The following is a 23,872-nucleotide window of genomic DNA, read 5'->3' on the forward strand; positions in this document are numbered from 1 at the left end:
TCTGATTAACCTTTCCTTCCAGATTCTTATATATTTCTGAGTAATACAACTGAAAAAAAGATACACAGCTGTAAGATACAATGTTTTTTTTACTTTTCTCCTGTCAGAATTTTAGATGCTTTGTATGGGGAAAAGATAATACAAAAATAAGTTTGTTCAAAAAACATTTTTTCCGACTGACAGCACTATGATATCCAACTGGAATCTGAAAGCCAGTCTGAGTTCTTCCTTTCTTAAAACTGATTCATTTCAGTTTTAAGACCACATTTGCCTCTGTTAGGGGACAAAGAGCTACTTTCAGTGACATCATGATTCATGTGATCCATCAAAGAAAGGGGCATGACAACCTGCTATTTTCAATATAAAAAAAAAAGTTCATTTTTAAAATAAAATGTTGATACGGGGCTTACCATAAAGCAGCAGCAAAGTTCTGATGCCTTGCTCAAGGCACCCAGAACTGTGAGCCACTGTGTTACCCCCGTCCCTCAGCAAGGGAGAGCTTTGCTGCTGGTAAGCTTTCGCTCAGCTCCCTGACACACCAGCCTGTCTGTCTTGCCAGCAAACTCTTCAAGACTCTGCCAGTCTAAACCTTGCCATGCAGGAAACAATCAGTGAGCTCCCATTCTCAAATTCCCCAGAGATGTCTCCTTGCCGTGTCCAGTCCCTCTCGCTGGATACTCACAGAAAGTATTAGGTTTGTTGTCTCCACAGAAACAGAGCATACACCAGGCTGTTAGATTAGCTGAAGACTCATATCTTGCCTTAATACACAGCCCTGGGATAGTTTTGTAATAGAACAAGAATAAGTTTATTCACAAAGAACAAATTTCAGTGATGCGAAGGATGAGAAAAGAAAAGAGGCAGATATAGTTAGAAACAAACACCACATGCTTTCTAGTGACAAACCTAATTTTAGCAAGTTACAATCTTTGTCTAAATAGTTTTCTTACTCACATCGAGTTACCAGCATCTCCAGGCTGGGGGACTCAAGGTTCACAGAATCAGAGGACGCTATCCCCTTTGTTCCCTGTGTGATGGATAACTAAAATGCCTTTTTGCTCCCCTTACAGTACCCAAAGTCCATTGTCTCTGCCTCAGGAGCCAGGAAAGATTCCTGGGGTGCAGACTCTGTCTTACGGTGGGCTCACTAAGCTGCTTCTTGGCACCTTGATAGTTTTGTTTACCATATATGTAAATGTACTTTCACTCTCTTCTGCCAGTAATCAAGCTGTCCAGACAGGTAAATACACATTCCTTTGCCTGGGGCAGGCTGGGTGTAGGCACTGCCTTCCAAACAGATTTTAAGACGGTATTTCCAGGACACATACATCTCTCTTTATACACAACCCAGACATAAATCATGCAATGATTTTCAGGACCAGCATGTCACCACTTTACATATGATACCTTTCACGACACCTTTTAAATACATATGACAACAGTGCATGTTGGGGGTAATGAGTGTATCAGGTCTGACTATGAATTACAGTATGGTGTTGTGGGGCTCCCTGACTCACAAAAGGCAAAAGCTTTTTTTTAAATCTCTGAATCCTACTTCAAGGTGAACTGCATATTATGCAACTTCAGGGCTTGATCCCGTCAAGTACTGTGTGCTGAAGTCAATGGGGGATAGAGGGTGCTCATTAGTTGGCAATATCGGGACCTAATTGCTGACAATGATTAAAGATGCATTTTGTAGCCTACTAAAAAAGAATAGAACTATAATATTCTACAGCAGTCGTCCCAAATACTGTAGTAATATCATGATAAGCTGCAATGCTTTGGACTGCTACTGTCAGGGTTCCCTCCCCACTCTGAACTCTAGGGTACAGATGTGGGGACCCGCATGAAAGACCCCCTAAGCTTATTTCTGCCATCTTAGGTTAAAAACTTCCCCTAGGCCCAAATCCTTCCTTGTCTTTGGATGGGTACTGCTGCCACCACCAAGTGAATTAGACAAAGATTCAAGAAAAGGACCACTTGGAGTTCCTGTTCTCTAAAATATCCCCCCAAACCCCTTCACCCCTTTTCCTGGGGAGGCTTGAGAATAATATACCAACCAAATAGGTAAACCAGATTCTCTAAACAGAACTTTATTATAGAGAAAAAAAAGTATAAGAAGCACCTCTGTAAAATCAGGATGGAAGGTAACTACAGGGTAGTCAGATTCAAAACACAGAGGATTCCCCTCTAGGCAAAACTTTAAAGTTACAAAAAACAGGGATAAACCTCCCTCTTAGCACAGGGAAAATTCACAAGCTAAAAACAAAAGATAATCTAACGCACCTTGCCTTATTTACTTACTCTTTTTGCAATATTGAGATTCATTTTAGGAGGAGTTTTCTGACCTGATGCTTCTCTGCTTCCCCAGAGAACACACAAAACAAAGAGCACAAAGCCCGCCTCCCCCCAGATTTGAAAGTATCTTCTTTCCCCACTGGTCCTTTTGGTCAGGTGCCAACTAGGTTATTTGAGCTTCTTAATCCCTTACAGATAAGGAGGAATTCTAGACTACCCTTAGCTGTATGGTTATGACAGCTACTGAATAACAGTGTCAAAATTTACTCTAAGGCATTGAATGGAACATACTGGGAAACTGATATTTTGGTGAATGAGAAACTACATAAGGTGACTAGAGATGTGCAAAAGGAGATCTGCATGTGTTACCGAGTACGGCCGATGGCTTTGCTGATACCCTTCTGCTTCTAATCCTTGTGTTCAGAGGAAGGTCATTAAGTTCCACTGCTTTTGAAGTACATTTATTACTGCTAAATCTAGTGCAGTCTATTTAGTCTTGATGCTCCTTAGTGAAACATTAATGAGACACTCATGCAGAGCCATAGAATTTGTCTGATTACCCCATTCATTTTTAATAAGCTTGCTACATTTCTGAGCAACAACAGAAATTGGATAATGCTACACTTTGCTGCTGGAGTGCCCCTAAATTCAGCTCTAAATTATTAACTACAATGGCTGGAGGCAAGAGAGCTGTCTTAGCCCTAAATTTATCTAAATCTTATACTGTATAATTGGTGCCCAGTTGTTGCTATTCCCCACCCTATTTCAAAAACAAAAACACTCATTTTCAGTTGAGGCTGAAAACTTCCAGCTTTAATCTATTGCAGAAACAAACAAAAATAAAATGTAACTTAACTGAACTTCAGAGACATACAAAATTTGAGCCCAACATCCCAGCAGAACTTCTTTGCAGAAAATAATCATTGTGTTTTCTGGTTAAGGGTCCACTTCTTATAGCTATCAGTTAAACAAGAATAATGGATAACATTAAGCAGGTGTGCCCTCATATGCCTAGATCTTTGTTTTCCTACTGTACTTTGAATGTCCCTTTTTGTATGGGTTTCATCCAGAAACTCCATTCATGTAACATTTTTGAACATGCTTAAAGTAGATAGAGGCCTGAAGCAGAATCCAAAATCCCATATCTTAAATTTCCAAATCCAATCTCATCAAAACCAGAAGGAGCCTGCCATATCTTCAGATCCACGACCGGAAGAGGCCTATCAAATCTGCATATCTAAACCCAAAGAGGGACCTTTTTTCAGGATCCAGGTGAGATTTTACCAAGAAGGCAGAAATCTCATGAGAACAGCCGATTTAAATCAGAGTTCCATCAGCTGTATCTTATTGAGATTTCCATCTTTAGAGGCAGAAGTCTCATAAAAACAGATGGTGAGATTTTGATGCTGATGAGCTCAAACCTTAGCTGCATCTCATAACTAAACCCTACTTTAAATCTAATTCACTCTATTATCAAACACTCACTCTGAGGTCCATTTCTAATCTAAATGTTATGCTAGATTGATTTGAAGTCTGACAGATAAACGAGAAAACTTAATGAGAAGTGCTATGTAACCTTGAATAAAATGTTACCTCCTTTCAAAGGGAAAAGAAACATGAAAGATAAAGTAGATTGTGTTAACTGCACATTACCAACAGGAAGGCATCCACCTATGCTTTACTTCCACCACAGGCACTCGGTGGTGGAATGGCCAGGTTTCTTACCCTGAAATGAGATTTCTTGACCCAGAAAAAGTGACAAAACACAAGCTATACTTGCCTCCTTGAACAGCAAAAGAGAAAGGCTTGACCAAACAATCCAGGCTGGTGTAACGGGCCAAATGGAGAAAATGATAAAATGTTTGGAAGATGTCCCAAGAATCTTCATTAAATATTTGGAAACATTTTGTGATCGTTGGCTCCCAGGTGTTTTGCACAGGGATTAATTATTACAATGATTGTTTATTAATAAACAAAGCAGTGTTTGAAAAAGTCTGAAGCATTTTATCATTTCTCAAGTGCTCCATCACTGGAACCCTCACAAAGACAACCTGGATACTCTGAAAACAACCTAGATAATGAAACACTTTGGGAGGGCAACAAAATCTGAATTTTCTAGACTTGAGCCAACTAGCAGATGGCAGGAACTAAATGTCCTGGGAAAAAAAATCCATCATGGATATGGCTGCCATGGCATCAGTCTGACACCCTGCCAAACTTAGAGTCCAGATGAATGAGTTACAAAAAGCTTATAGTCATTCTGGTTCATGGGATCGGGAAAAAAAAATGGGGATAATTCATATTACTGCAAATGACAATGACTCTGACAACTAAAGTGGGAACCCCAAGTTGCCTGCACACCACACACAACAGTAACAAGGGATTGGGGTGGTGGTGGGGGGGAGGGAAATCAATGATTTGATCGTAAAATTTGATTGGTTATTTCATCCCTCTGCTTTGGGGTGAATTTCATCCACTGTGACTACTAATACGATACAGACACTTACTGTGATTTAGCTTCTATGTCAAGTTTTTGCTGTTGTTCACACATTAAACTTGCATGCTGTAAGTGTTATCAGAGGGAGGAAAGATCTTGTGCTTAAGGTTTGGGATTAGGACCCAGGAGAACTGGGGCACACTTCTTGACTCTGTTACAAATTTCCGACCTGACCTCCCTCAGACAAGTCATTTCCTCTCTCTCTCTCTCTGCCCCAGTACACCACCTGTGAATACTTCTCTTCTCCTACCCTTTGTCTGTCTTGTCTATTTATAGCGTAAGCTCTTTGAAGGTAATGATGTCATCTTACTATGTGTTTGTTCAGTGCCTAGGACAATGTCTCCATTTCAGCTGGAGCCTCTTGGCACTATTGTAATACAAATATGTATTAATATAATTTTAAAAATTTCTGTCTGAGACAGTCCATAAAATGGTGCCTTAGGTGTCCCATGATTTTTTAAAGGCTATATTTGCCACTTAAACAAGTAATTTAAGCCTCCCCCCTCCATTTGTTTTCATACAGTTTAACAGCTCAGACAACTGTGTCTTTATTTTTCAGAAGTATTGGGTGCATTTAGTTAATTCAGGGTCAAATTAAAAATTTAATTTTTTGTACTGAAGAACTTTGCTTTTGAATGAAGTTTAAAAGATTCCTGGTTGATTCCTCACTGAAAACTATATGACAAAGTATAATACCAAGCATTTTCCCCTATTAACTTTTGCACCATGCAGCCAGCACAAAGAAAGAATCACTCTGCTGCCTGAGGCTGCTTGAGTATCTTAGAACCAAAGTAATGGCTCCTGGGCCATCGGCTCTTTGTGGCTGGAATAGAGGATATGGCTGGGTTGCCAAGGCCCGGGCCCTTTTGGACAGTTGGCGGACAGTGTAATTTAAAGCAGTGTTCAGGCATTTGGAGCCCGCACGTCACACGTTAGCAGCAATCCTCTAAGGTTGGCCCTGTCCCCAGAACTCTTGCTGTTTAAGGGATGGGCAGAGAGGAGTTGGCCTCTCCATCCCCTCAAAGCCCTGACGGGATGAAGAGCTGGCAGGAAATCCCATCTCAGCTTCCTGCTGCCAGCTCTTTTCCCACTGAAGCATGAAGATGGCATTTGAGAAGAGACTGCGCGTGCAGTCAGCGCTGGGAGGCAGGCCCACGGACTAGCCTGGATAAATGGCCATTAGCAACTTGCACCGCAAAGTGAAGGAAGTGCCCTGATCCATGACACTGAGGCTGGATGGGCAGTTGGAACTGTTTGTTTGCTGGTGGGGTAGGAGTCCTGTTGTGAGACACTGAGTTTTTTATAGTGGCATTAACTATTCCTTGCATCGACACAGTGATTCTGTGGATAAAGGTGTTGGGATAGAGCTGTGTGTTGGAGTGATTTCTAGATTAATTCCTACCTCCCCCAAGGCCACAAAGCAAGGAGTGGGAGTTTGGAACAAAATCCCAGAGAGGGAAGCCTCTATCCCAGACTTTTTTAATGGATGCTGGGGACTGGCCTATTGCATAGTTTGTCCAGGCTCGGGGTGGAGAGAGGAGACATAAAGCCACCTTCCCAGAGTTGTGCTGTGTGCTCCTCAGCTGAGGATCTGAGCCTCACCCTGTACTCTTTACCCTGCCCAGAAGTGCATTGAGTGGTAAATGAAAGACACTAATTCGGATGTTGACTCTTGGGAGCAAGCACATACAGTAAATAATAGTCAGCAGTTAAATCAGCCAAGTATTATGTGTGTTCTTAATGGATGGCCGAAAAAATTATGCCATAATGCTGAATAATAACCTTTGTTCCCACCCCACCCCCACTCTGTCCTTTTAAAATTAAATCTTATGGGAGATCTCCTCTATTTTTCTGCTTTCAGATACAGCTTCCCTCAATATCTCTGAAGCAGAGCTGAAATCCGCCTGCAGAGAACATCAGGTGGAAGATGCCTGGAGGTATATACAGCACAAAGACACAGGAACTTTATCTTCTTTTCTAGCTGCTCTGAACTGATTGCTGGGATTTATGCTCTCTCTCTTTAAAGGACTCCTTGGAGCTACCTAGTTGCAGATCAGATAAAATATATACCATTCCCTGACCAGGGGCCTGCCAATTTAGACTTATCCTTTAATCTGGGCACATCTAGTCTTACACAGGTCTGATTTAAAGGAGAATTTTTGTAAGACAGATCATTATTCATCAGTTTTCCAAAGCCTGTGTGATTCTAATTCTGCAACTCCTGCTAGTCTGGAAGTTTTTTGGAGGGGAGGGGAGAGGAGAAACAACATGTTCTCAGGGCCAGCATAATGGCTATGCAGCACGTAAGACCTACTTACGTCCACCAAATACTACACAGACATTGAGCTGGTTTTCTGAACAGGGGCAAATTTCACCGTTATAACAAAAACAAGATGGGCCATGCTCTTCCTCCATTGGCAATGAAGTCAGGATTGAAGTCAGTGGAGTCACACCAGCGATAAATGTGATCAAACCAGATTGACTCCCCAGCAATGAAGTCAGTGGGAATTTTCTTGGTGTAAGCACCGCTCTTCATCTGTATTTCCACTTATGTAGACCCAAAGTGAGATTTTTTCCCTTTGAAAAAAAATCATCCCTATATAAAATACAAAGGAATTCACACTTGTTCAGTGCAAGTCTGTCTTATACGTTGCAGCACAAGAGAAAAAAGGGTATTTTTTTTAAAAAAATTCAACAGTTTAGAAGAAAATATACTGGAGATGCAATAGTTTGGGAAGTATCTACATTGACGTCAATAAGAAATTTTCTTCAGTAAACTCTGCAGGATTGGGTAGGTAAAGAGAGAGAGAGAGAGAGAGAGGTTTTTCCCTTCAAATAAATTGCTTGATTTCTGCAGTATAGTTCCTGGGACAGGATAGGGCGTTTACCACAAATATCTTATCATTGTGGGATTTTATAAGTAAAGCGATAAACAAATCAATTCCCTACATCAGAGTCTGACATTCAGCCATCTAACAGACAAGCCTTCATTTACTACAGTCGATATGTGTATTAATTTTTCACCACCCACTGAAATATTGCTTACCTCCAAAGATAGATAAAAGTCCATTCAACTTGAGCACCAGATTTCTCCAGACAGCTGAAGTTTGACCATATTTGAACTCTGGGTTTCTGTTTCTGTCACCCTCTTCTTGGCCCATCCAGCCAACAGGTCTGTATCTTAGCTGGTGGGCTTCATGCAGGCCTTCCATGAAGCTAGGAGTTCAGACCATGAGTCAAGAAGATAGGGTGTTTTAAGACTGTAAGAATGCAGAGAAACTGACGTTCTTTGGCCACCTAAAAGAGTAGAAATATTTGTCCTAAACATGGGCCTAGGCCATAAAGTCCAGGATATAAACTTCCTCCAAGTTCAGGCCTTCCCCAAGTTTTTTGTGTTCTGCTATCGTATGTGGCGCTTCAGCTTTATTGCAGTTTTAATTAAATATTCCAGTCAATCTAATTGCATTTAATGAAATATATATAAAACAGATGAATACCTGCAATAATAGACTCTGACAAAAAAACCCCCCAAACAAACAATTTTTGCTATCTTCTCCCCAGACACACCAATACAGAATCTAACACTCACAAAGGAGTTTAGAGCTATGCTTGATTATAAATCTTGAATATGTATGTACACAGGTGGACTGCCCCAGAAAGGAAGAAAGAGGAATTCCTCTAACAGCCCTTTATGGTATCTTCTATTACACACTGCTTGGTTGACTTTGTAATGTCCTCTTTAGAGACATTATTCTCTATAATCAGAGGAAGAATTTAGCAAGGGGCAACACAGGCTAATGATCTTTCTCTGGTACTCAGTGGTTATATAAGGTTGCTCAGGCAGGACACTCAATATCAGTCTCAGTTTGGAGACACCGGTCAACTAATGGCACCAAGATCTTTTGGTGAAGGGTAGCAACTTGCTTGGGTCAGAGAGTGTGGACTGGGAATTTTGCTGTCCTGGTATGATGGACAATATATTTATTAATAGGCCTTTCATCAGTAACCTCTCAGAATCTCACTATCCTTGCTGAATTTATCACCACAAGGCCCCCCGCTCTGGTGTCCTCATTTAATGGATGGACTGAGGCACAGAGAGATTAACTGACTTGATCGAGGCCACACGGGAAGCCTGTCGCAAAGCCAACAATTGAAACCAGATCTCCTAGATCCCAGTCCAGTTCCTTTACCACAAGGCCATCCTCCGACTTGTTTCTTGGGCAACTCAATTTTAAATGTCTAGACAATGAGCCAGATTCTCATATATGTGATGGTCCCTTTACACTTCTCTGGCAGCACAACGAGGTCTTGAAGTAAGTGTAAATGCAATGTTCACTCGCTGTATGGCCCTTTTACACTATTAGAGTGATATAAAGAACTCTTTGTGTAAATGAGAATCTGGCCTACTATATCTTTAACAGAATATATGGGGTACGTCGAGGGCCGGCTCTGGGATTTTTGCCACCTCACTTTTGGCAAAAAAATTTTGGCCGCCCTCGCTTTTTTTTCGTGCCCTCCGTAGCCAACTCTGCCCCAACTCCGCCCCTACCCAAACCCTTCCCCAAATCCCCGGCCCCACCTCCTCCCCGGGCGTGCTGCATCCCCCCGCCATTGCTTCCTGTGGCTCCCCCCGCCCACAACCCCTGCCTCCCCTGAGCGTGCTGCCACTCGGCTTCTCCTCCCTCCCTCCCAGGCTGGCCCTGCCAAGCGGCTGTTTGGTGCGCGGCGAGGGAGGGAGGGAGGCGGGGGAAGCGGCGGTGGTGCGCGCTCAGGGGAGCAGGCGGAGGCGAGCTGGGGCGGCGGGGGCACATTTCTAGGGGCAGCGTGGCCGGCGCCGGAATGCCGCACCAAGCACCTGCTTGTTTTGCTGGTGCCTCGAGCTGGCCCTGGGAACGTGGACAGTGGAATAAAACAACTGCAGCTGGCTTGTGTCCGCTGACTTGGGGGCTTGGGCTGCCGAGCTACAATATCACAGTGTAGATGTTCAGGCTCGGGTGGGAGCCTAGACTCCAGGACCCAGCCTGAATGGCTATACTGCAATTTTGCAGCCCCATGAGCCTGACACAGGCTAGCCACAAGTGCTTTATTGCCGGGCCGGCATGCCCGTAGTTCCATACAGATTAATGGTCTGCTTTTCAAGCAACGAGCATGGATTATACAGATTGTAATAGTACACCAACCTTTGTAAAATATAATATTCTACAATATTACCACCACATAACTGAGCTTTACAAGCCTACCTAATGGACTTAGACACCCGTTTCCTTTTAAATTAATGGGAATTTAGTTATGCAAGTCTCCTCGGCAGCTTTGAAAAATCTCAGACTGGTTTGCTATCCTGGAGTAAGTCGTGCTCTTCGGATTGTTAGCGGAGAATGCTGTAGTCCATTTTTATGGGTATTTCTGGCTCTATAAATGATAGTTGCTGTGAAACTTTTTAAATGAGGTAGTTGGTTAGAAAACTGTATCACAGCCTGGGGCAACTGCACATGTATTTCCTCTCAGTGGTCCAGCAAGGGCACTCACTTCCAGGCTTCCCAAATTTGCCTTTTTGGGTGGAGACCCACATTCTTTCCCCTTCTGACAGGGGTATCTCCAGGCTGCACAGGTCCCTAACTACACTGTTATCCTCAGCACAGATGGGCTGCCCAAACAGAACTTACTTCATTTCTCTTCAGAGATGATTAACAGGAGTAATTGCTACAGTTATAAGTAGGTTCCCTACCAAATTCACAGCCATGAAAAACATGTCAGAGACCATGAAATCTGATCTTTTGTGTGATTTTACCCTCTACTATACAGATTTCACGGGGGAGACCAGCATGTCTCGAATTGGGGACCCTGAGTTGCAAAAGGGAGTTGCAGGGGGTCACAGGGTTATTTTAAGGAGGGGGGTTATGATATTGCCACCCTTACTTCTGTGCATGTGCCTGGAGAGCTGGGTCGTGTGTCAGCAGCCGCTGCTCTCCATCCACCCAGCTCTGAAGGCAGTGCAGAAGTAAGGCTGGCATGGTATGGTATTGCCACCCTTACTTCTCCACTGCTGCTGGCAGGGGGCTGCCTTCAGAGCTGGGTGCCTGGCCAACGGCCACCGCTCTGCGGCCACCCAGCTCTGAAAGCAGCTCCCTGCCAGCAGCACAGAAGTAAGGGTAGCAGTGCCACAACCCCCCGCTACAATAACCTTGTGACCCCCCCCACCTCCTTTTTGGGTCAGGACCCTCAATTACAACACTGAGAAATTTCAGATTTAAATAGCTGAAATCATGAAATTTATGATTTTTTAAATCCTATGACTGTGAAATTAACCAAAAGGGACCGTGAATTTGATAGGGCTCTAATTATTAGCCTGGCATTTTTCTGTTTCTTGGATCACTAATCAGAATTCTCAAGTGTTGTGTAGGAGACCTGAAAGCCATGTTTAATACCTTTATCTTTGCTACCCTGAAAAACATGACCGAGCCAGAAATCGTATTAGGGCTGCTTCTGGCACCATTTCCTTCAGGGACAAAATGTTCCACACAGCTGATGCTGCTCTTTCATTAATGAACCTGTTCAGAGCCACAGAAAGTGATTCTGACAGTGAAGCTGGTGGTTCCCCTAGGGTACAAGCTTGACAGGAGTCCAATTTTAAGCAAAATGAGTGTACAGTATACAATTTATTTAAAGAAACTGTTTCAGATACAGACTCTGAATGTGTATATATAGATAATCCCAAGTCGCTGTGCCTTAGGAAAGAAAAAACAAAATTGTATCTTGTGACCAAACTATTGGCTTTATTGCAGAAAGTAAGTGAGTTTCCTACAAAACTGAGAATATTTATTGCACCTTAGTTATCTCAGATACTTGTTTTCCTGGAATGCATACTGCACTTTGTTTAAAATCATTTAAAAAGTTTCTTTAAGAGGGGGAAAAGGGGCATTAAGGAATGAAAGAAGAATCTGAGTGGATGATCTGCTTGCAAAGGTGGACCGATAGGAAGAATGATTGTGGTTAAATCAGAGTTGTCTTGAAATCAAAAGAATCTGGGTTCACACTTGCTGTGTGACCCTTACCTCTATTTCCCCATCTGTAAAATAGGGGTAATATGATTTACTTCATCTACTTCACAGGGGTGTAGTTTTAGTCTTAATGTATTAATGTTTGTAGAATGCTTTGCATTTCCTCAGATAGAAGAGGGGGTACAAACACAGTGTTATCAGTCTCTCGTTATAAGTGCCACTGCACAGGTAATTACAGACTTTCCAAATGACGTCTCCTGTAAGTCCAATGGCATGCATATGCATGAGATTTAGCAAAGTACTCCTTTGCAAGAGCTTCAGAGATCAAAGGCAATCTAGAGTTGACTGGAAACCAATTAGCTACTGCTGTGTGGACCTTTGAAAACAAACAGGATTTTTATTTTATCCTTTGATTATTTTTTTCTGCTCCAAAATGAAGGTAGAGATCAGGAAGAACAGAACAAAAGGAGAGAGAGAGAGAGCACGTGTCCACAAGTTACTTGGATAGATTAAAAAAAAAAATCAAGTTATAGACATGTTTCTTTTAGTTCAACAATTCTGTAACTCAGCAAATTACTTAAGCACAAGATTCCAATATGGATTAACTGCCAGTGTCCAAAATAAGGCCAGTTTTTTTCACCATGTTCAAATCTGCATTTATTATTTAAGAACCTATCCCTATGGTGTCTGGCTTGTGTGTTGGTCTCTTTCTGATCCATATTCTGTACATTGCTTTAGATTCTCCCTCTTCCCCAGTCTTATGTTCCAATAAGAATTCCAGCGGGGTCAGAAGTGGCATGTATTTTAGAGGTCAGGTGCTAATTTATAGTTCCCACTGTTGTCTGAAGGCTGTGGGGCAGAATCATTGCTGAGGTAAGCAGCTCCAGCTCCATTACCATCTCTACTGTTTCACCCACTTTGTGGTCCCGCCGCTTTAATTTGAGTTTTGCTCTCCAGGGTCAAATTTTGTACCATGGCAATTAACACCAAGCTTCTGAAACCTGATAGGGATTTACAGCTTGGAGTGAGCAGCTGCCATCTGGCAAGAAGTGGGGGCAGAGAAAAAGAATGAGCTCGACCTTTCCCTTTTTTTTTTCCCCCCCTCCATGTGGATCAATGACGGAAATGGATGAGGGCGCTGCTGAAATGTCACAACTGTGTAACAATGTAACTGCTATTAATGGATATTGCTACAGCTGAAAATTATAGTGGAAGGAAAGTAAGAAATAGGAAAAGCCTTTTTTTTTTTTTTTTATTAAAGGCTACAGATTGATGATTCATGGTTGACAGTTTTGATGTTGCTTTCTTACCGAGTACCACTGGCTTTTATGCATGCTTCCATAGGTTCAGTATGGTAGCTTATTTTAATGAGGCAACAAGAGATGCACCTGAGGTGTCTGATGACAATTTGTCCTGAAGTCAGTGCATACAAAGAATGAAGAAAACCAGTGCTAACCAAAATGAGCCTTGTGTGCATGTGTATATCTGCAATACACAGACCTTGTAGGAGCGGGGGGCCTGGAATAGAATACTGGTACTGAGATTCTCCTTTCACTCAAGAAGAGGAGCTATCCAGCTGTTAGGATAGATTCCAAAAGGAAAAATACCCGCAACCTGCCAGAGCCCAAATTTAGAGTCAACATAGTGCAAGGTATTGTGTTTTTATTTTTATTTTGGTTTTGAATTAAAAGTATTTAAAGCTCAAGTCCTGGTAGCACTAAAGTCAATGGCAAAGCTCTGTCTTCGGCACAGTCAGGTTTTGGGCCTAGTTAAATAAAATAACCAAAAAAAACCCCCACCCCTTTTCTTGGAAATTTTGTTTATGGTCTTGTTTCCTGTATTATCAGTTCAACTACTGAGGGACTCAGACCTCCAGCACTGACTGGTAGGTACATGGATCTTATGATCTTCACTGGCATTTTCCATGCCTAACTTTGATGGTCTTTTGTCCTACCTTATTTTAAGCAAGGGAGGGCTCATTTTAGCCTCCAAACCCCATCTTACTTCACTGAAAATATCCACTTTCTTTGAAATCTCATCTTCTCCCTCACTACCCAGCAGCTGCAAACACCTGCCTGTGTCCTTAGCCTCTGCCAGAGTGCGAGGGGACAAATCCCAAGGTCAGTTCTGAATTCTGGTGACTTTGGAAATCTTAGTATGCTACCAACTGAGCCACCAAAGGGAAGTGTTTGAAAAAGTCAAAGTATTCAGTAAAATGAGGCAAAGGAGCATTGTGTTCTATGATATATTAAGAGAAAAAAGAAGTGAATGTACATGTTCCCAAAGAAAGATGCTATAACACCCCATTTCCATGATGGGAAGAAATAATTGCTCCCCTTCATACCTTTCATTGTTAACCTACTTTCTGCTTCTTGCACTGAGTCCTGCGCTTTTGTTCTGTTGCTGCAGTACGATTTGATTCTGCTGCGGTTGCCAACAGAGCGACTGCCTGCTGTCCTCATTGAAAGCAGCCAAGAGGAGAGAGAATCTCATGTAGCTTTTGTGAAAATGACCAACCAGAGAACTTGACATCAGGGACTGCTTTTTTTTTTTTTTTTTTTTTAAAGTCTCCTATCTAAAAATAAACAGGGCTAAAGCCTGCTGCAGTTACAGTGGAACCCAACACCATGCTTGTTCTATTGCCCAGAACAATGGGGTGCAGCTGCAAGTCTCTGGGTCTCCTAGCTGGCTGGCTGTACAATTACGCTCTTTCCCCCTCCCACTTAAGATTGCTCAGGGGGCAGTAAAAATACTGTCCCCTAATGTAGCCTTTTTACTTTGTTTTGTGCCATTGAATTATGGACATTGCCTGGCAGGGACCAAGAAGGTAGACCACAGGGCTAAGTGATTCTGAATGCTCAGGCATAAATATTTTAGAGTAATGTGTCAGTGCAAAAGGCTGAGCCGCTGTTATTTATCCTTGGAGGTCAGATTGCAAGAGCCTCTTATTGACTGCCACAGTGCCTGCCTCCCTGGCCATCAGGCATGGACAGATCAGAGTGAGTAATACATTTCAGCGGGGAAAGCAAGTATTTACATTGCACTAGCAAAGCCCTGCTTGTAATTCTGCCATGTCACATCCTAATAAAAGCAAATGCCGCTAGTTGTCAGTCAAGGGCTGCAAAACCTCTCTATCACCAAACTGGTTTTCAGCTATAAAATTAGGCCCAGTGTGCACCTTGTTGTTTCATTACAAATAAACTGTTTTCAGCAAGCAGTATTATGCATGGATATGTGGAAGTTAGCTGACAAGGTGTTTTACAACAGTAAATGGCACATTAGCACTTATACCCCGCTATGACAGACTGACGGGATCCTGCAATATCCTGAATGAACACTATTGAATTAAGTTTAACATTTTTGGTGGCCACTGTATTAAAAATGCAGTTGTGTATGTCTTGTTGTGGAATTGTATGTACTTTATGTACCTTCTCTGAGAGACCAATGCAATACCTGGAAGGTATTAGGAACTTCAAAGGACTTTTTGGAACAATAACTGTGAAGTGGATTTCCTAGTAAGTGCCTGAGAAATACAAATGACCCACTTGAAATCCTCATTTTTCAAGCTACCCCCTGAGAGTACAAACCATTGTCTACCAATTACCTGCTTCTGGAAACTCCAGAGCAAAGACCCCTGAACCGTATAAAGAGCAGACTTCATGAGTTATGTTACGAGCGTGCTTGTTCTGAGCTGAATGTGTGATCGACTTGTAACCATAAGGAATCCCCCTTCAATGGGGGTTTGAGGGACTGCTCCTGACAGAATCTGTTAGGGTTGGGGTGAACTCTGGTAAACTCATTGCATGAATGTAGCTTCTTTTATTGTTTTTCATGTTTTCTCTGTAATGCTTTTTAATTTAAGAATAAAGGTAAAAGCTTGCATGGGAAGTGCTGTGTGGGTAACTTATAACTAGAGTCCCGTCAAATTCATGGTCCATTTCATGGTCATAGGATTTTAAAAATCTTAAATAGCTCAAATCATGACATTTGTATCTGAAATGTCACGGTGTTGTAATTGCAGGGGTCCTGACCCAAAAAGGAGTTGGGGGGGGTCACAAGGTTATTTTAGGGGGGATGTGGTACTGCTACCTGTACTTCTGCGCTATTGCAGGCGGCGGTGCTGCCTTCGGAGCTAGACAGCTGGAGCATGGTGGCTGCTGGCTGGGGGACCAGCTCTGAAGGCAGAGCTGTCGCCAGCAGCAGCACAGAAGTAAGGAGGGCAGGGTACGGTGTTGCCATCCTTACTGCTGCCTGCGGAGCTGGGCCCAGCCCACAGCTGCCGCTCTCTGGCTGCCCAGCTCTGAAGGCAGCAGTGCAGAAGTAAGGGTGGCAATACTGTTAACCCCAGCCCCCCCCCCCCCCCCCGCCCCAACTCCCTCCCCCCGCCCCAACTCCCTTTTGGGTCATGGCCCCCAATTTGAGAAATGCTGGTCTCAGCTGTATAGTATAGGGTAAATGCACACAAAAGATCAGATTTCACAGGCAGAGACTAGATTTCATGGTCTGTGACGTGTGTCTCATGGCTGTGAATTTGGTTGGGCCCTACTAATCCTGGTTACCAGTAGAGAGACAAGGAAGGTGAGGGAATATCTTTTATTGGACCAACTTCTGTTGGTGGAAGGGACAAGCCTTTGAGCTCTTCTTCAGCTTCCCACGAACAGGCTCTTTGTTTCCCACTTCTCGCTAGGTCCTTAGGAATGACTATTGTTCTTGGCATGTTGGTCACCGGAACAGTGACCCCTTGTAGCTTGGTGGAGGGATCCCAAAACAAAGAAGAGGATAGTCTGGTAAAATCAAAACTTATAGGGGAAGTTAACAGCTATTGGGTGGCGAGTGGAGCATGTAATGGTGAGGATCTGAGTGAAATGTGTGTTTAAAATGTTTGGAATCTAGTCACGTGGGGGTCACACCCTAAGGTCCTTACTGAGCTGAAGTCACATCAAGGCAAGGGAGGCTGCTTGAGTAAGGACCGCAGGATACGACCCTGTGCTATTTTTGTAGGTCGTAAGCTCTTTGGAGCAGGGATGGTCACTTTCAAGGTTTGTACACTACCCAGCACAATGGGGCCCAATCTGGTCAAAGCCTTTAGAGGGTGCTGCAATGTAAGTGTTAAAGAATGATAGTCCCTACCTTCCCCCTACACATCCCCGTGCCTGGTTCCAGTGGTGTTTGCTTTTGGACCAGATCCTGCAGTCCTTGCACAGGAATAGCTTAAGGGGCATCTTCTAGCCCCATGCCAAGGACAGGTCCATCAAAGGCTATTAGCCAAGATGGCCATGAACACAACCCCATGCTCTGGGTTTTCCTAAACCTCTGACTGCCAGAAGCTGGTAGTGGATAAGAGGGGATGGATCATTCAATAAACTGCCCTGTTCATTCCCTCTGAAGCCTCTAGCAGTGGCCACTGTCAGAAGACAGGACACGGGGCTAGATGAACCATTGATCTAACCCATTATGGCCATTCTTAGATAGAGCATATCTAGGGATCTGAGGGTAGTTTACTGTCCAAGACCATTCAGTCCTGCCATGGAGCCTAATGAGAGCTCTGTGAAGTCCCTGATAATGTCCCATGAACACAGATGTTCAGTTCATCAGTATGAAAAGCTTCTGTAGAAAACAGTCATGAGCTGGAAGTCAAGATGCCTCTGAAGCAATCAGATATAGGCAGGTGTATGAAAAGTTAAGTGGACAGATTAAAAAGTCATCTATTGCTTTTCCCATGGTTCACATTGACAAAGGGCGGTACTCATTTAGGTAACATGTTAGAGACCAGGACATCACCATCATCTGACTGTAGAGATTCCTTTAAGAGTAGGGTTGTTGCTACTTTGTCACTGGAAACTAATTATAGGATCTTCTGTACGGCATCTGACCATTACTAGCACATCAGCAGCTGCTAGCCCTAGGTTCATAACACAAATAAATCCTTATAAAACCATTGGTCTGCTGTCATATGTGGCAGCAGGCAGCACTGGATGCTGCAGGTACCCAAGGAAGGTGAAAAATCCATAATGCACATACCTAATGGTAAATAATTCCTTTCTGAACCCCCATCATCTCACACCCTGACGTATGAGAGCTGATCACTAGATGTTGCTACATCACTTGCTACAGATGGTATAAATTGTCGAAGTTGTCCAGCCCTAAAACCAAGAGTTAAACGCTTAAGTTACTCAAGAACACAAACCCAAGAAGTCAGCATTCTTGACACAAAACAGAAGGGCTCTGTTGGGACCCAGGCATATTATATCACTGTCATGCAAGGACAATAATAAAGGTGATTAAAAAGGAGTTAAATGGAGAACAGAACAAGACACAGTGACCAATCAGCAAGAATCTAATAATGGAAAGGCATATGGGCACTGAGTAAACTTATGAAAGGTTTTAATGGTGTCAATTACTAAGGACTCTGACTAGAATTAGTATCATATTAGTTACAGTTCCCACATTCTTTGCTTCCCCTGAAATGAAATTAAGATAAACAAATAGTGATTTACTGGATAAATATCAGATTTATGTTATAGCTGTTCAGATCTCAGTGAATCAATGTCAATTATACTGTAGTCTAAAGCGACCTCTGATGATCAATTTTTGCTTTCTGTCTCCACCAGCACAGAAATGCATTATATAAATACTGATGTTACAGCTTATCCTTCTTAAAGAACCAGCCAGAATTCTGCTTGTCAAACTTCACTTCAGGAATTTAATAATTTTCAGCAAGTGGTTTTGAAACTAAGGTACTTTCTGACGAGGTGACCAGATCACATTTAATCTTGTAAGGGTTTGTATTGTTTTTATTAAAGGAATACTTAAAATATATTATTTGAGTTGGTTGATGCATTAAAAAAACAAGAACACAGCCTCTTTTAGAAGTTTCATAATAAGAGGGTGAGCAGACCAAATTGGTATCATGAGTTAAAAAATGAACTGCAAAAGGAAAAGAACATTCGGTTTGTGCCCCTTTTTAATTTGTTAGGATGTAAAAATAAGGTCTGGAACATTTTGTTGTACTATGTTTATTACCTTAGAAATACCAAGTCTTATTATGATTTATTTTTTGTTATTAAAGTAACCCCAACTGAGATCAGGACCCCCCTGCAATCAGCACTGTACATACACAGTGAGAGACAGTCCTTACCCCAAAGGGCTAAAGATTTAAACAGATAATTACAGAGTATCACTATTATTATTTTTCCTGATTTTGATTGAGGGCCACAGCAATGAAATGGGAGCTCTCTCTGTCCTTGTTGTAAGGCCTTGTCTACCCAAGACAGTTTTACCAGCTATACAGGTATAATCACATATGCAGACATGGTTATTTCAGTATATGAGTGTCCAGAGGGGGGTTATACCTGTGTCACAGGTCGCTTTACTCACCACTGGGACAGTGTCGCCTCCTGACGGTTCTGGGGATTAGTTGGGTCAGGCCTACGCCTCTTGCGGCAGTTATATCCCAACAGTTTCTCCTCTGCAGCCCCGCTCTCACTCTCAGGAGCTGCAGCTGTCCTCTTCACACACAGCCTTCTCTCTATGCTGTTTAGCGTTTCCTCCCTTCTGGGGTTCAGTCCTTCAATTCTCTGACTCCCTTAGTAACCCAGGAGGTCTTCCTGTTCACTGCTTCACCTGTTTATGCCATGCCCTCATGCTGGTAAGGGAATCTGGGCCCGCCTTCTACTCCAGGTTCCAATCCAGGGACCCTCAACCCAGCAGTACTGGTCCTCACTGCTCCTTCCCTGGACTGCTTCCTACTCGTCTGGTTCCTCCCCTTTCTCTGGGTATACCAGAGAACTCCCTCTTCCCAGAGAGGGGCTGCAACCTTTCCTAGCAGCCTCTTCTATTGTAAACGTCCTGGTTTATATAGGCCCCCTCTGTTCCTGCAGAGGTGAGCTTCCCTCTAATTAGCTGCCTCCTAAGGCTCCCTTGTTTGCAGTCTAATTAGCTGATTGGGCCCACCTGGCCCAATTCAGCTCTTGCAGGGCCAGTGTGGGGAGCACCCCCCATCACAACCTGTATTACTATCAGTTTAACTTCACAACTTAGTTTATATTGAAAAAATGTCGCTACGTGGACAAGACCTAAAAGGGGTGCAGGTGACTGAATCTTTAACAATGTTCGTCCGGTGTTTGAGTTAAATAGGTGTTACTTAAAAAACAAAAACAAAGCAAACCTACCAAAAAACCCACCAAACCCATAAAGTTTTGAACAGTCTGACTAAAAATCCTCTCTCTTCTCAGTTATTCAGATTTCACTTCTGTGCCCGCTGTGATGTCATAATGCTACTAGTTCAGTCAGCCTGTCGCACTGTGTTCCAGGAAAAACAAGACCTCTATTCCAAGTGTAAAATAAGCAGACTAAAAAACTTCCATGAAAAACAAAACCAAACCCCAAACCTAGACAATATCAACCTTTTCCCCGCCATCATAAAGAATTATAAAAAAAAAAAAAAGATTAAAGCCTCCCAGGCCAATTTTCTGTTCACAGATTGTTTTAAGGTCATGGGTGGTGCTTTTCTGCCACCTCATTTATTTCCTCCTACATCATTTCTGCAGTTGTTCCTTGTCAGAAAGTTGAAACGCTACCTAAAGCTAAGAAATGAGTTGGAAACGCCCATTGACTTCATTATAGCCAGGATTTCACCCCAGAATCCAAGCCAGCTTCACTTCTGTGGATAGGACTTTAGGCCTGCAATTGGATCTCTGTGGGCAGAGCCTAGGACTCTGTATGCAGGCCCCAAGGTCCACAGGCATGGATCAGATTACAGCATCAGGCCCTTTTTTGGTATATACTGTCCATCAGCTCACTGCTTTACTAAGTTGAACTCACAGCTGATTGTGATAGTCGAAAAGGAGAAAAGATGTTCTGAGAAATTTGAAGAGATGGATTTAATAAGCAGGGTTGTCACCTGGCTGATTTTTACCAGGCCTGGCTGGATTTTGTACTGTGTTGCCAGTGAAAAGATTTAATATGCTGGGTTTTTTTTCACTTCGGACCAACATTCCTCATAAACTGCGTGCACACGCAGCCACACAGTGATCTTGTAATTACTGCGTGGCTCCTGCCAGCACTGGGTAGCAGGACAGACCTAAGGCTCATCAGAAGGGAGGGGGCAATAGAAAAAAACCCTTACCTCAGCCCTCAAGGGATCCCCTCCTGAGTCTTGGAGGTGCCAACCCTATTAAAAAGGCAAGGGAACAGGAAGGGTGTCTCAGAAGACAGGAAGATGAAAGTTAGAAAAGTTTCTCATACTTTTACAGGAAGGTTAGAGGAAAACTGAAGCTATGGACCGTATTGATGGACATTCTGCTAACAGTGAAAATGGCAGTCTTTGAAAACCCCAGGAAGTAAAAATTCATGACCTAGAAAATAAACTCAAATTAAGAAATACAAACGTGACAGGGGCTTCCTGTGGATACAGGGATGTAGCAATGGGTTTTCTCAAGAAAAGGATAATGAAGTTTCAGGAGTTGGGTTATTTGTTTCTCTCCTGTAATGCATTGCAGCATGAAGGACTCCTTGGCAAGGCTAATCAGGCAATAACCCACCCCGCTATCTGTGGAGGGTGCAACTTTTGGAATGAGGTTATTACTCACATGGCTCTCATCTATGGGACTAGAATTTACTTTACTCAGATTACAGAGAACTGTTTGGTTTACAAGAGATTTTTCAAGCAGAAGAATCCAGCCCCTGCACTCTGGCAGAACCAATTTAAGTTATTCGGGAACCCATAATTAGCTTGGAATCTTGAGATGTAAGACTGGTTTAGTTCATTTCCCTGCCAATGCAGGCTGGATTTCTGTTGTACATTTAATAGCACTTTGTCCAGTCTGATTTTAAAATGTGTCAAGTGATGGGATTTCTACCACTCTACTTGGGAAGACTGTTCCACAGGCTAACAGATCTCACTGTCAGGAAGTTTTAACTGATATTGAGTCTCAATTTTCATTAATGTCATCCTGTTACTCCTCGTTAAACTCCTTTAAATTATGCTAGACAATTCTATTCTTGGTGTTTAACCCTTCACCTATTTGAAGATTTATATGCACTGTGTGCTGTAGTCATCATTTAGCCAGGCTAAATATATTTAACGCATCCTCTCCAATCAATCAATCCAGCCTCCAGTTTTTTATTGCTCTTCTCAGCCCTGTTCTATTTTGGCATAGACATTTATGAATTACCATGTATAAGGAAGACCTGAATTTTGTGCTGTTTCATTCTGGTGAACTGGGGATTGAGATACTGTAGACTGCTGGCATCCCCACCCACTTGAAACACACTCCATCTCTTCCCCACACCCCAGAGACATTCCTGGAGTTTGCCTTTAATTATTAATGTAACAAATTTTCTAGGACAGAATTGTACTTACAAATATAAGCCTTAACTCCAAAGTGGGCTGATTTGGGGCACTCTGAAGGACCTTCTTCCCTTTCTTCTAGCTCTTCTATTGCTCAGAGCTGTTTGATGGTAATGAGATCCATCTCATCTGGCTACCAGGGTGAGTCAGCAGACTAGCTCTGTATTTTTCTACAGGGTCCTACAACGTGACACACTGTTACACAGTACTTTGGTAGGGGCCACATCTTGTTGTTTCCAGGAGTTTTAATGTTTTTCACTTTGAAAGTGTATTACATCAGGGGGAAAAAAAACATATTTAATTATGATGCCATGGAGCAGAAAGGCAGAAGCAGCAAGATGAGACCACATGTTATGAAGGTTATGAGCCATTAAAAATACCCAATGCCATAATTGTTATTCTATAGTAGTATATTGAATTTTATAGAGTCAGCAGCATTTTTTGTAAATAATGAGCAACAATTCCATGAAACGCAGTTTAAAAAAACACATCAGCCACATAACACAAAAACCATCCTGCCAAGGACAGTGGGAATGGGCCATGCCACTTGGATAGATGGCAAGCTGTAAGATTTCAGTTAGCTGCACCTTACAGATCTCTGACTCCGAAGGCAGGGCCAGGGATCTGTCCAAACTTGTAACAGTCAGCTTTTCACAGTTTCCTTCCTTTTGAGACTCCCCAGATGCTTAGGTTCTAATCCACCATATGCTTCACTTGATTTCTGAATTGCACTTCAGCTTTCCTGTTCCAAGTAGTCACCCTTCACACAAAAAGCTTCAGCAGGAAAAAGATGCATCAGCAGCACATGGTTCTAGGCCCAAAGGACACATACAAATTGTGTCAGACTCAATGAAGATTAATCTACCTTCACCCACTTGCTTCACATTTCAAATCAGCCAAACTCCTTGAGGCTTTGACACCACTAGCACTGAATGTGTTAAAAGGTTAACAAATCCAATAGGTCCTGCATTAACTATACCCGCACTGAGTTTTAATCAGATTCCATGAAACAGGTTAATATCATTATAGTAGAGGCCGCACTTGGGTGGGCTACTGTGACTTTAAAAAAAGAGTATGTAAAGCCTCAAAGTCTTGAAGCAGAAGACTAGTTCATAGTTCATCAAAACTAGGAAGCCTCAATACATCAGTCTGACATTGAGATGCAGGATTGCAATGGAATGTTTTGAGGACGTCAAAGCAACAACAATGCGACTAAAACAGAAGGAGTTTTCAAGGGAAAGCATCTGACAAAGTAAATAAAGCAAAGCAAGCGCCTCTTTCAAACACGGAATGCCACATACATTAGCGTGGAGATGTGTACCACAAACCAACTCAGGTTGTGATTTTGTTAGATCTGAGAAGCTAAACGTGGCCAGACAAGCTTAACAGCACAGTGTTCAAGGCTAGAAGGGACCATCACATTATCGAGTCTGGCCTCCTGTATATCACAGCCATTCAACTCCACCCAGTTACCCCTGTATTGAGTCAGCAAACTGCATTATATTGAAGTATTACAGCCCTCAGGAGATCAAACTCTGGTGTGTCACAGGCTGAGAACAGAAGGGACTGAGGTGAACTGATGTTGGAGGATGTTGCAATGGCAGAGAATTTATTTGGTGAGATATACCCAGATGATCCTAGTAGGTGCCACATGCCCCATACTGCAGAGGAAAGAAAAAAAAAACCCAAGGTCTCTGCCAAGATGTCCTAGGGAAAAATTCCTTCTTG

General features: G+C 42.7%; 2 long non-coding RNA genes across 2 annotated transcripts in view; one reads left to right on the plus strand and one right to left on the minus strand.

Annotated features, from left to right (window-relative positions):
• LOC119566808 overlaps positions 1–6,875 on the plus strand; it is a 20,740-nt gene extending 13,865 nt beyond the window's left edge. Inside the window, exon 2 of the long non-coding RNA XR_005226194.2 lies at positions 6,657–6,875. This is a non-coding gene — a long non-coding RNA (uncharacterized LOC119566808). The remainder of the gene's footprint in view (positions 1–6,656) is intronic.
• On the minus strand, positions 4,743–22,122 carry LOC122466486. Its single transcript, XR_006292020.1, has 3 exons — positions 19,171–22,122; positions 7,842–8,011; positions 4,743–5,162 (listed from the first exon to the last, which is right to left on the minus strand). It is a non-coding gene; the product is annotated as an uncharacterized LOC122466486 (long non-coding RNA).
• Positions 22,123–23,872: the final 1,750 nt, after the last annotated feature.

Source organism: Chelonia mydas, chromosome 7 (assembly GCF_015237465.2).
Source record: "Chelonia mydas isolate rCheMyd1 chromosome 7, rCheMyd1.pri.v2, whole genome shotgun sequence".
Classification (NCBI taxonomy): Eukaryota; Metazoa; Chordata; order Testudines; family Cheloniidae; genus Chelonia; species Chelonia mydas.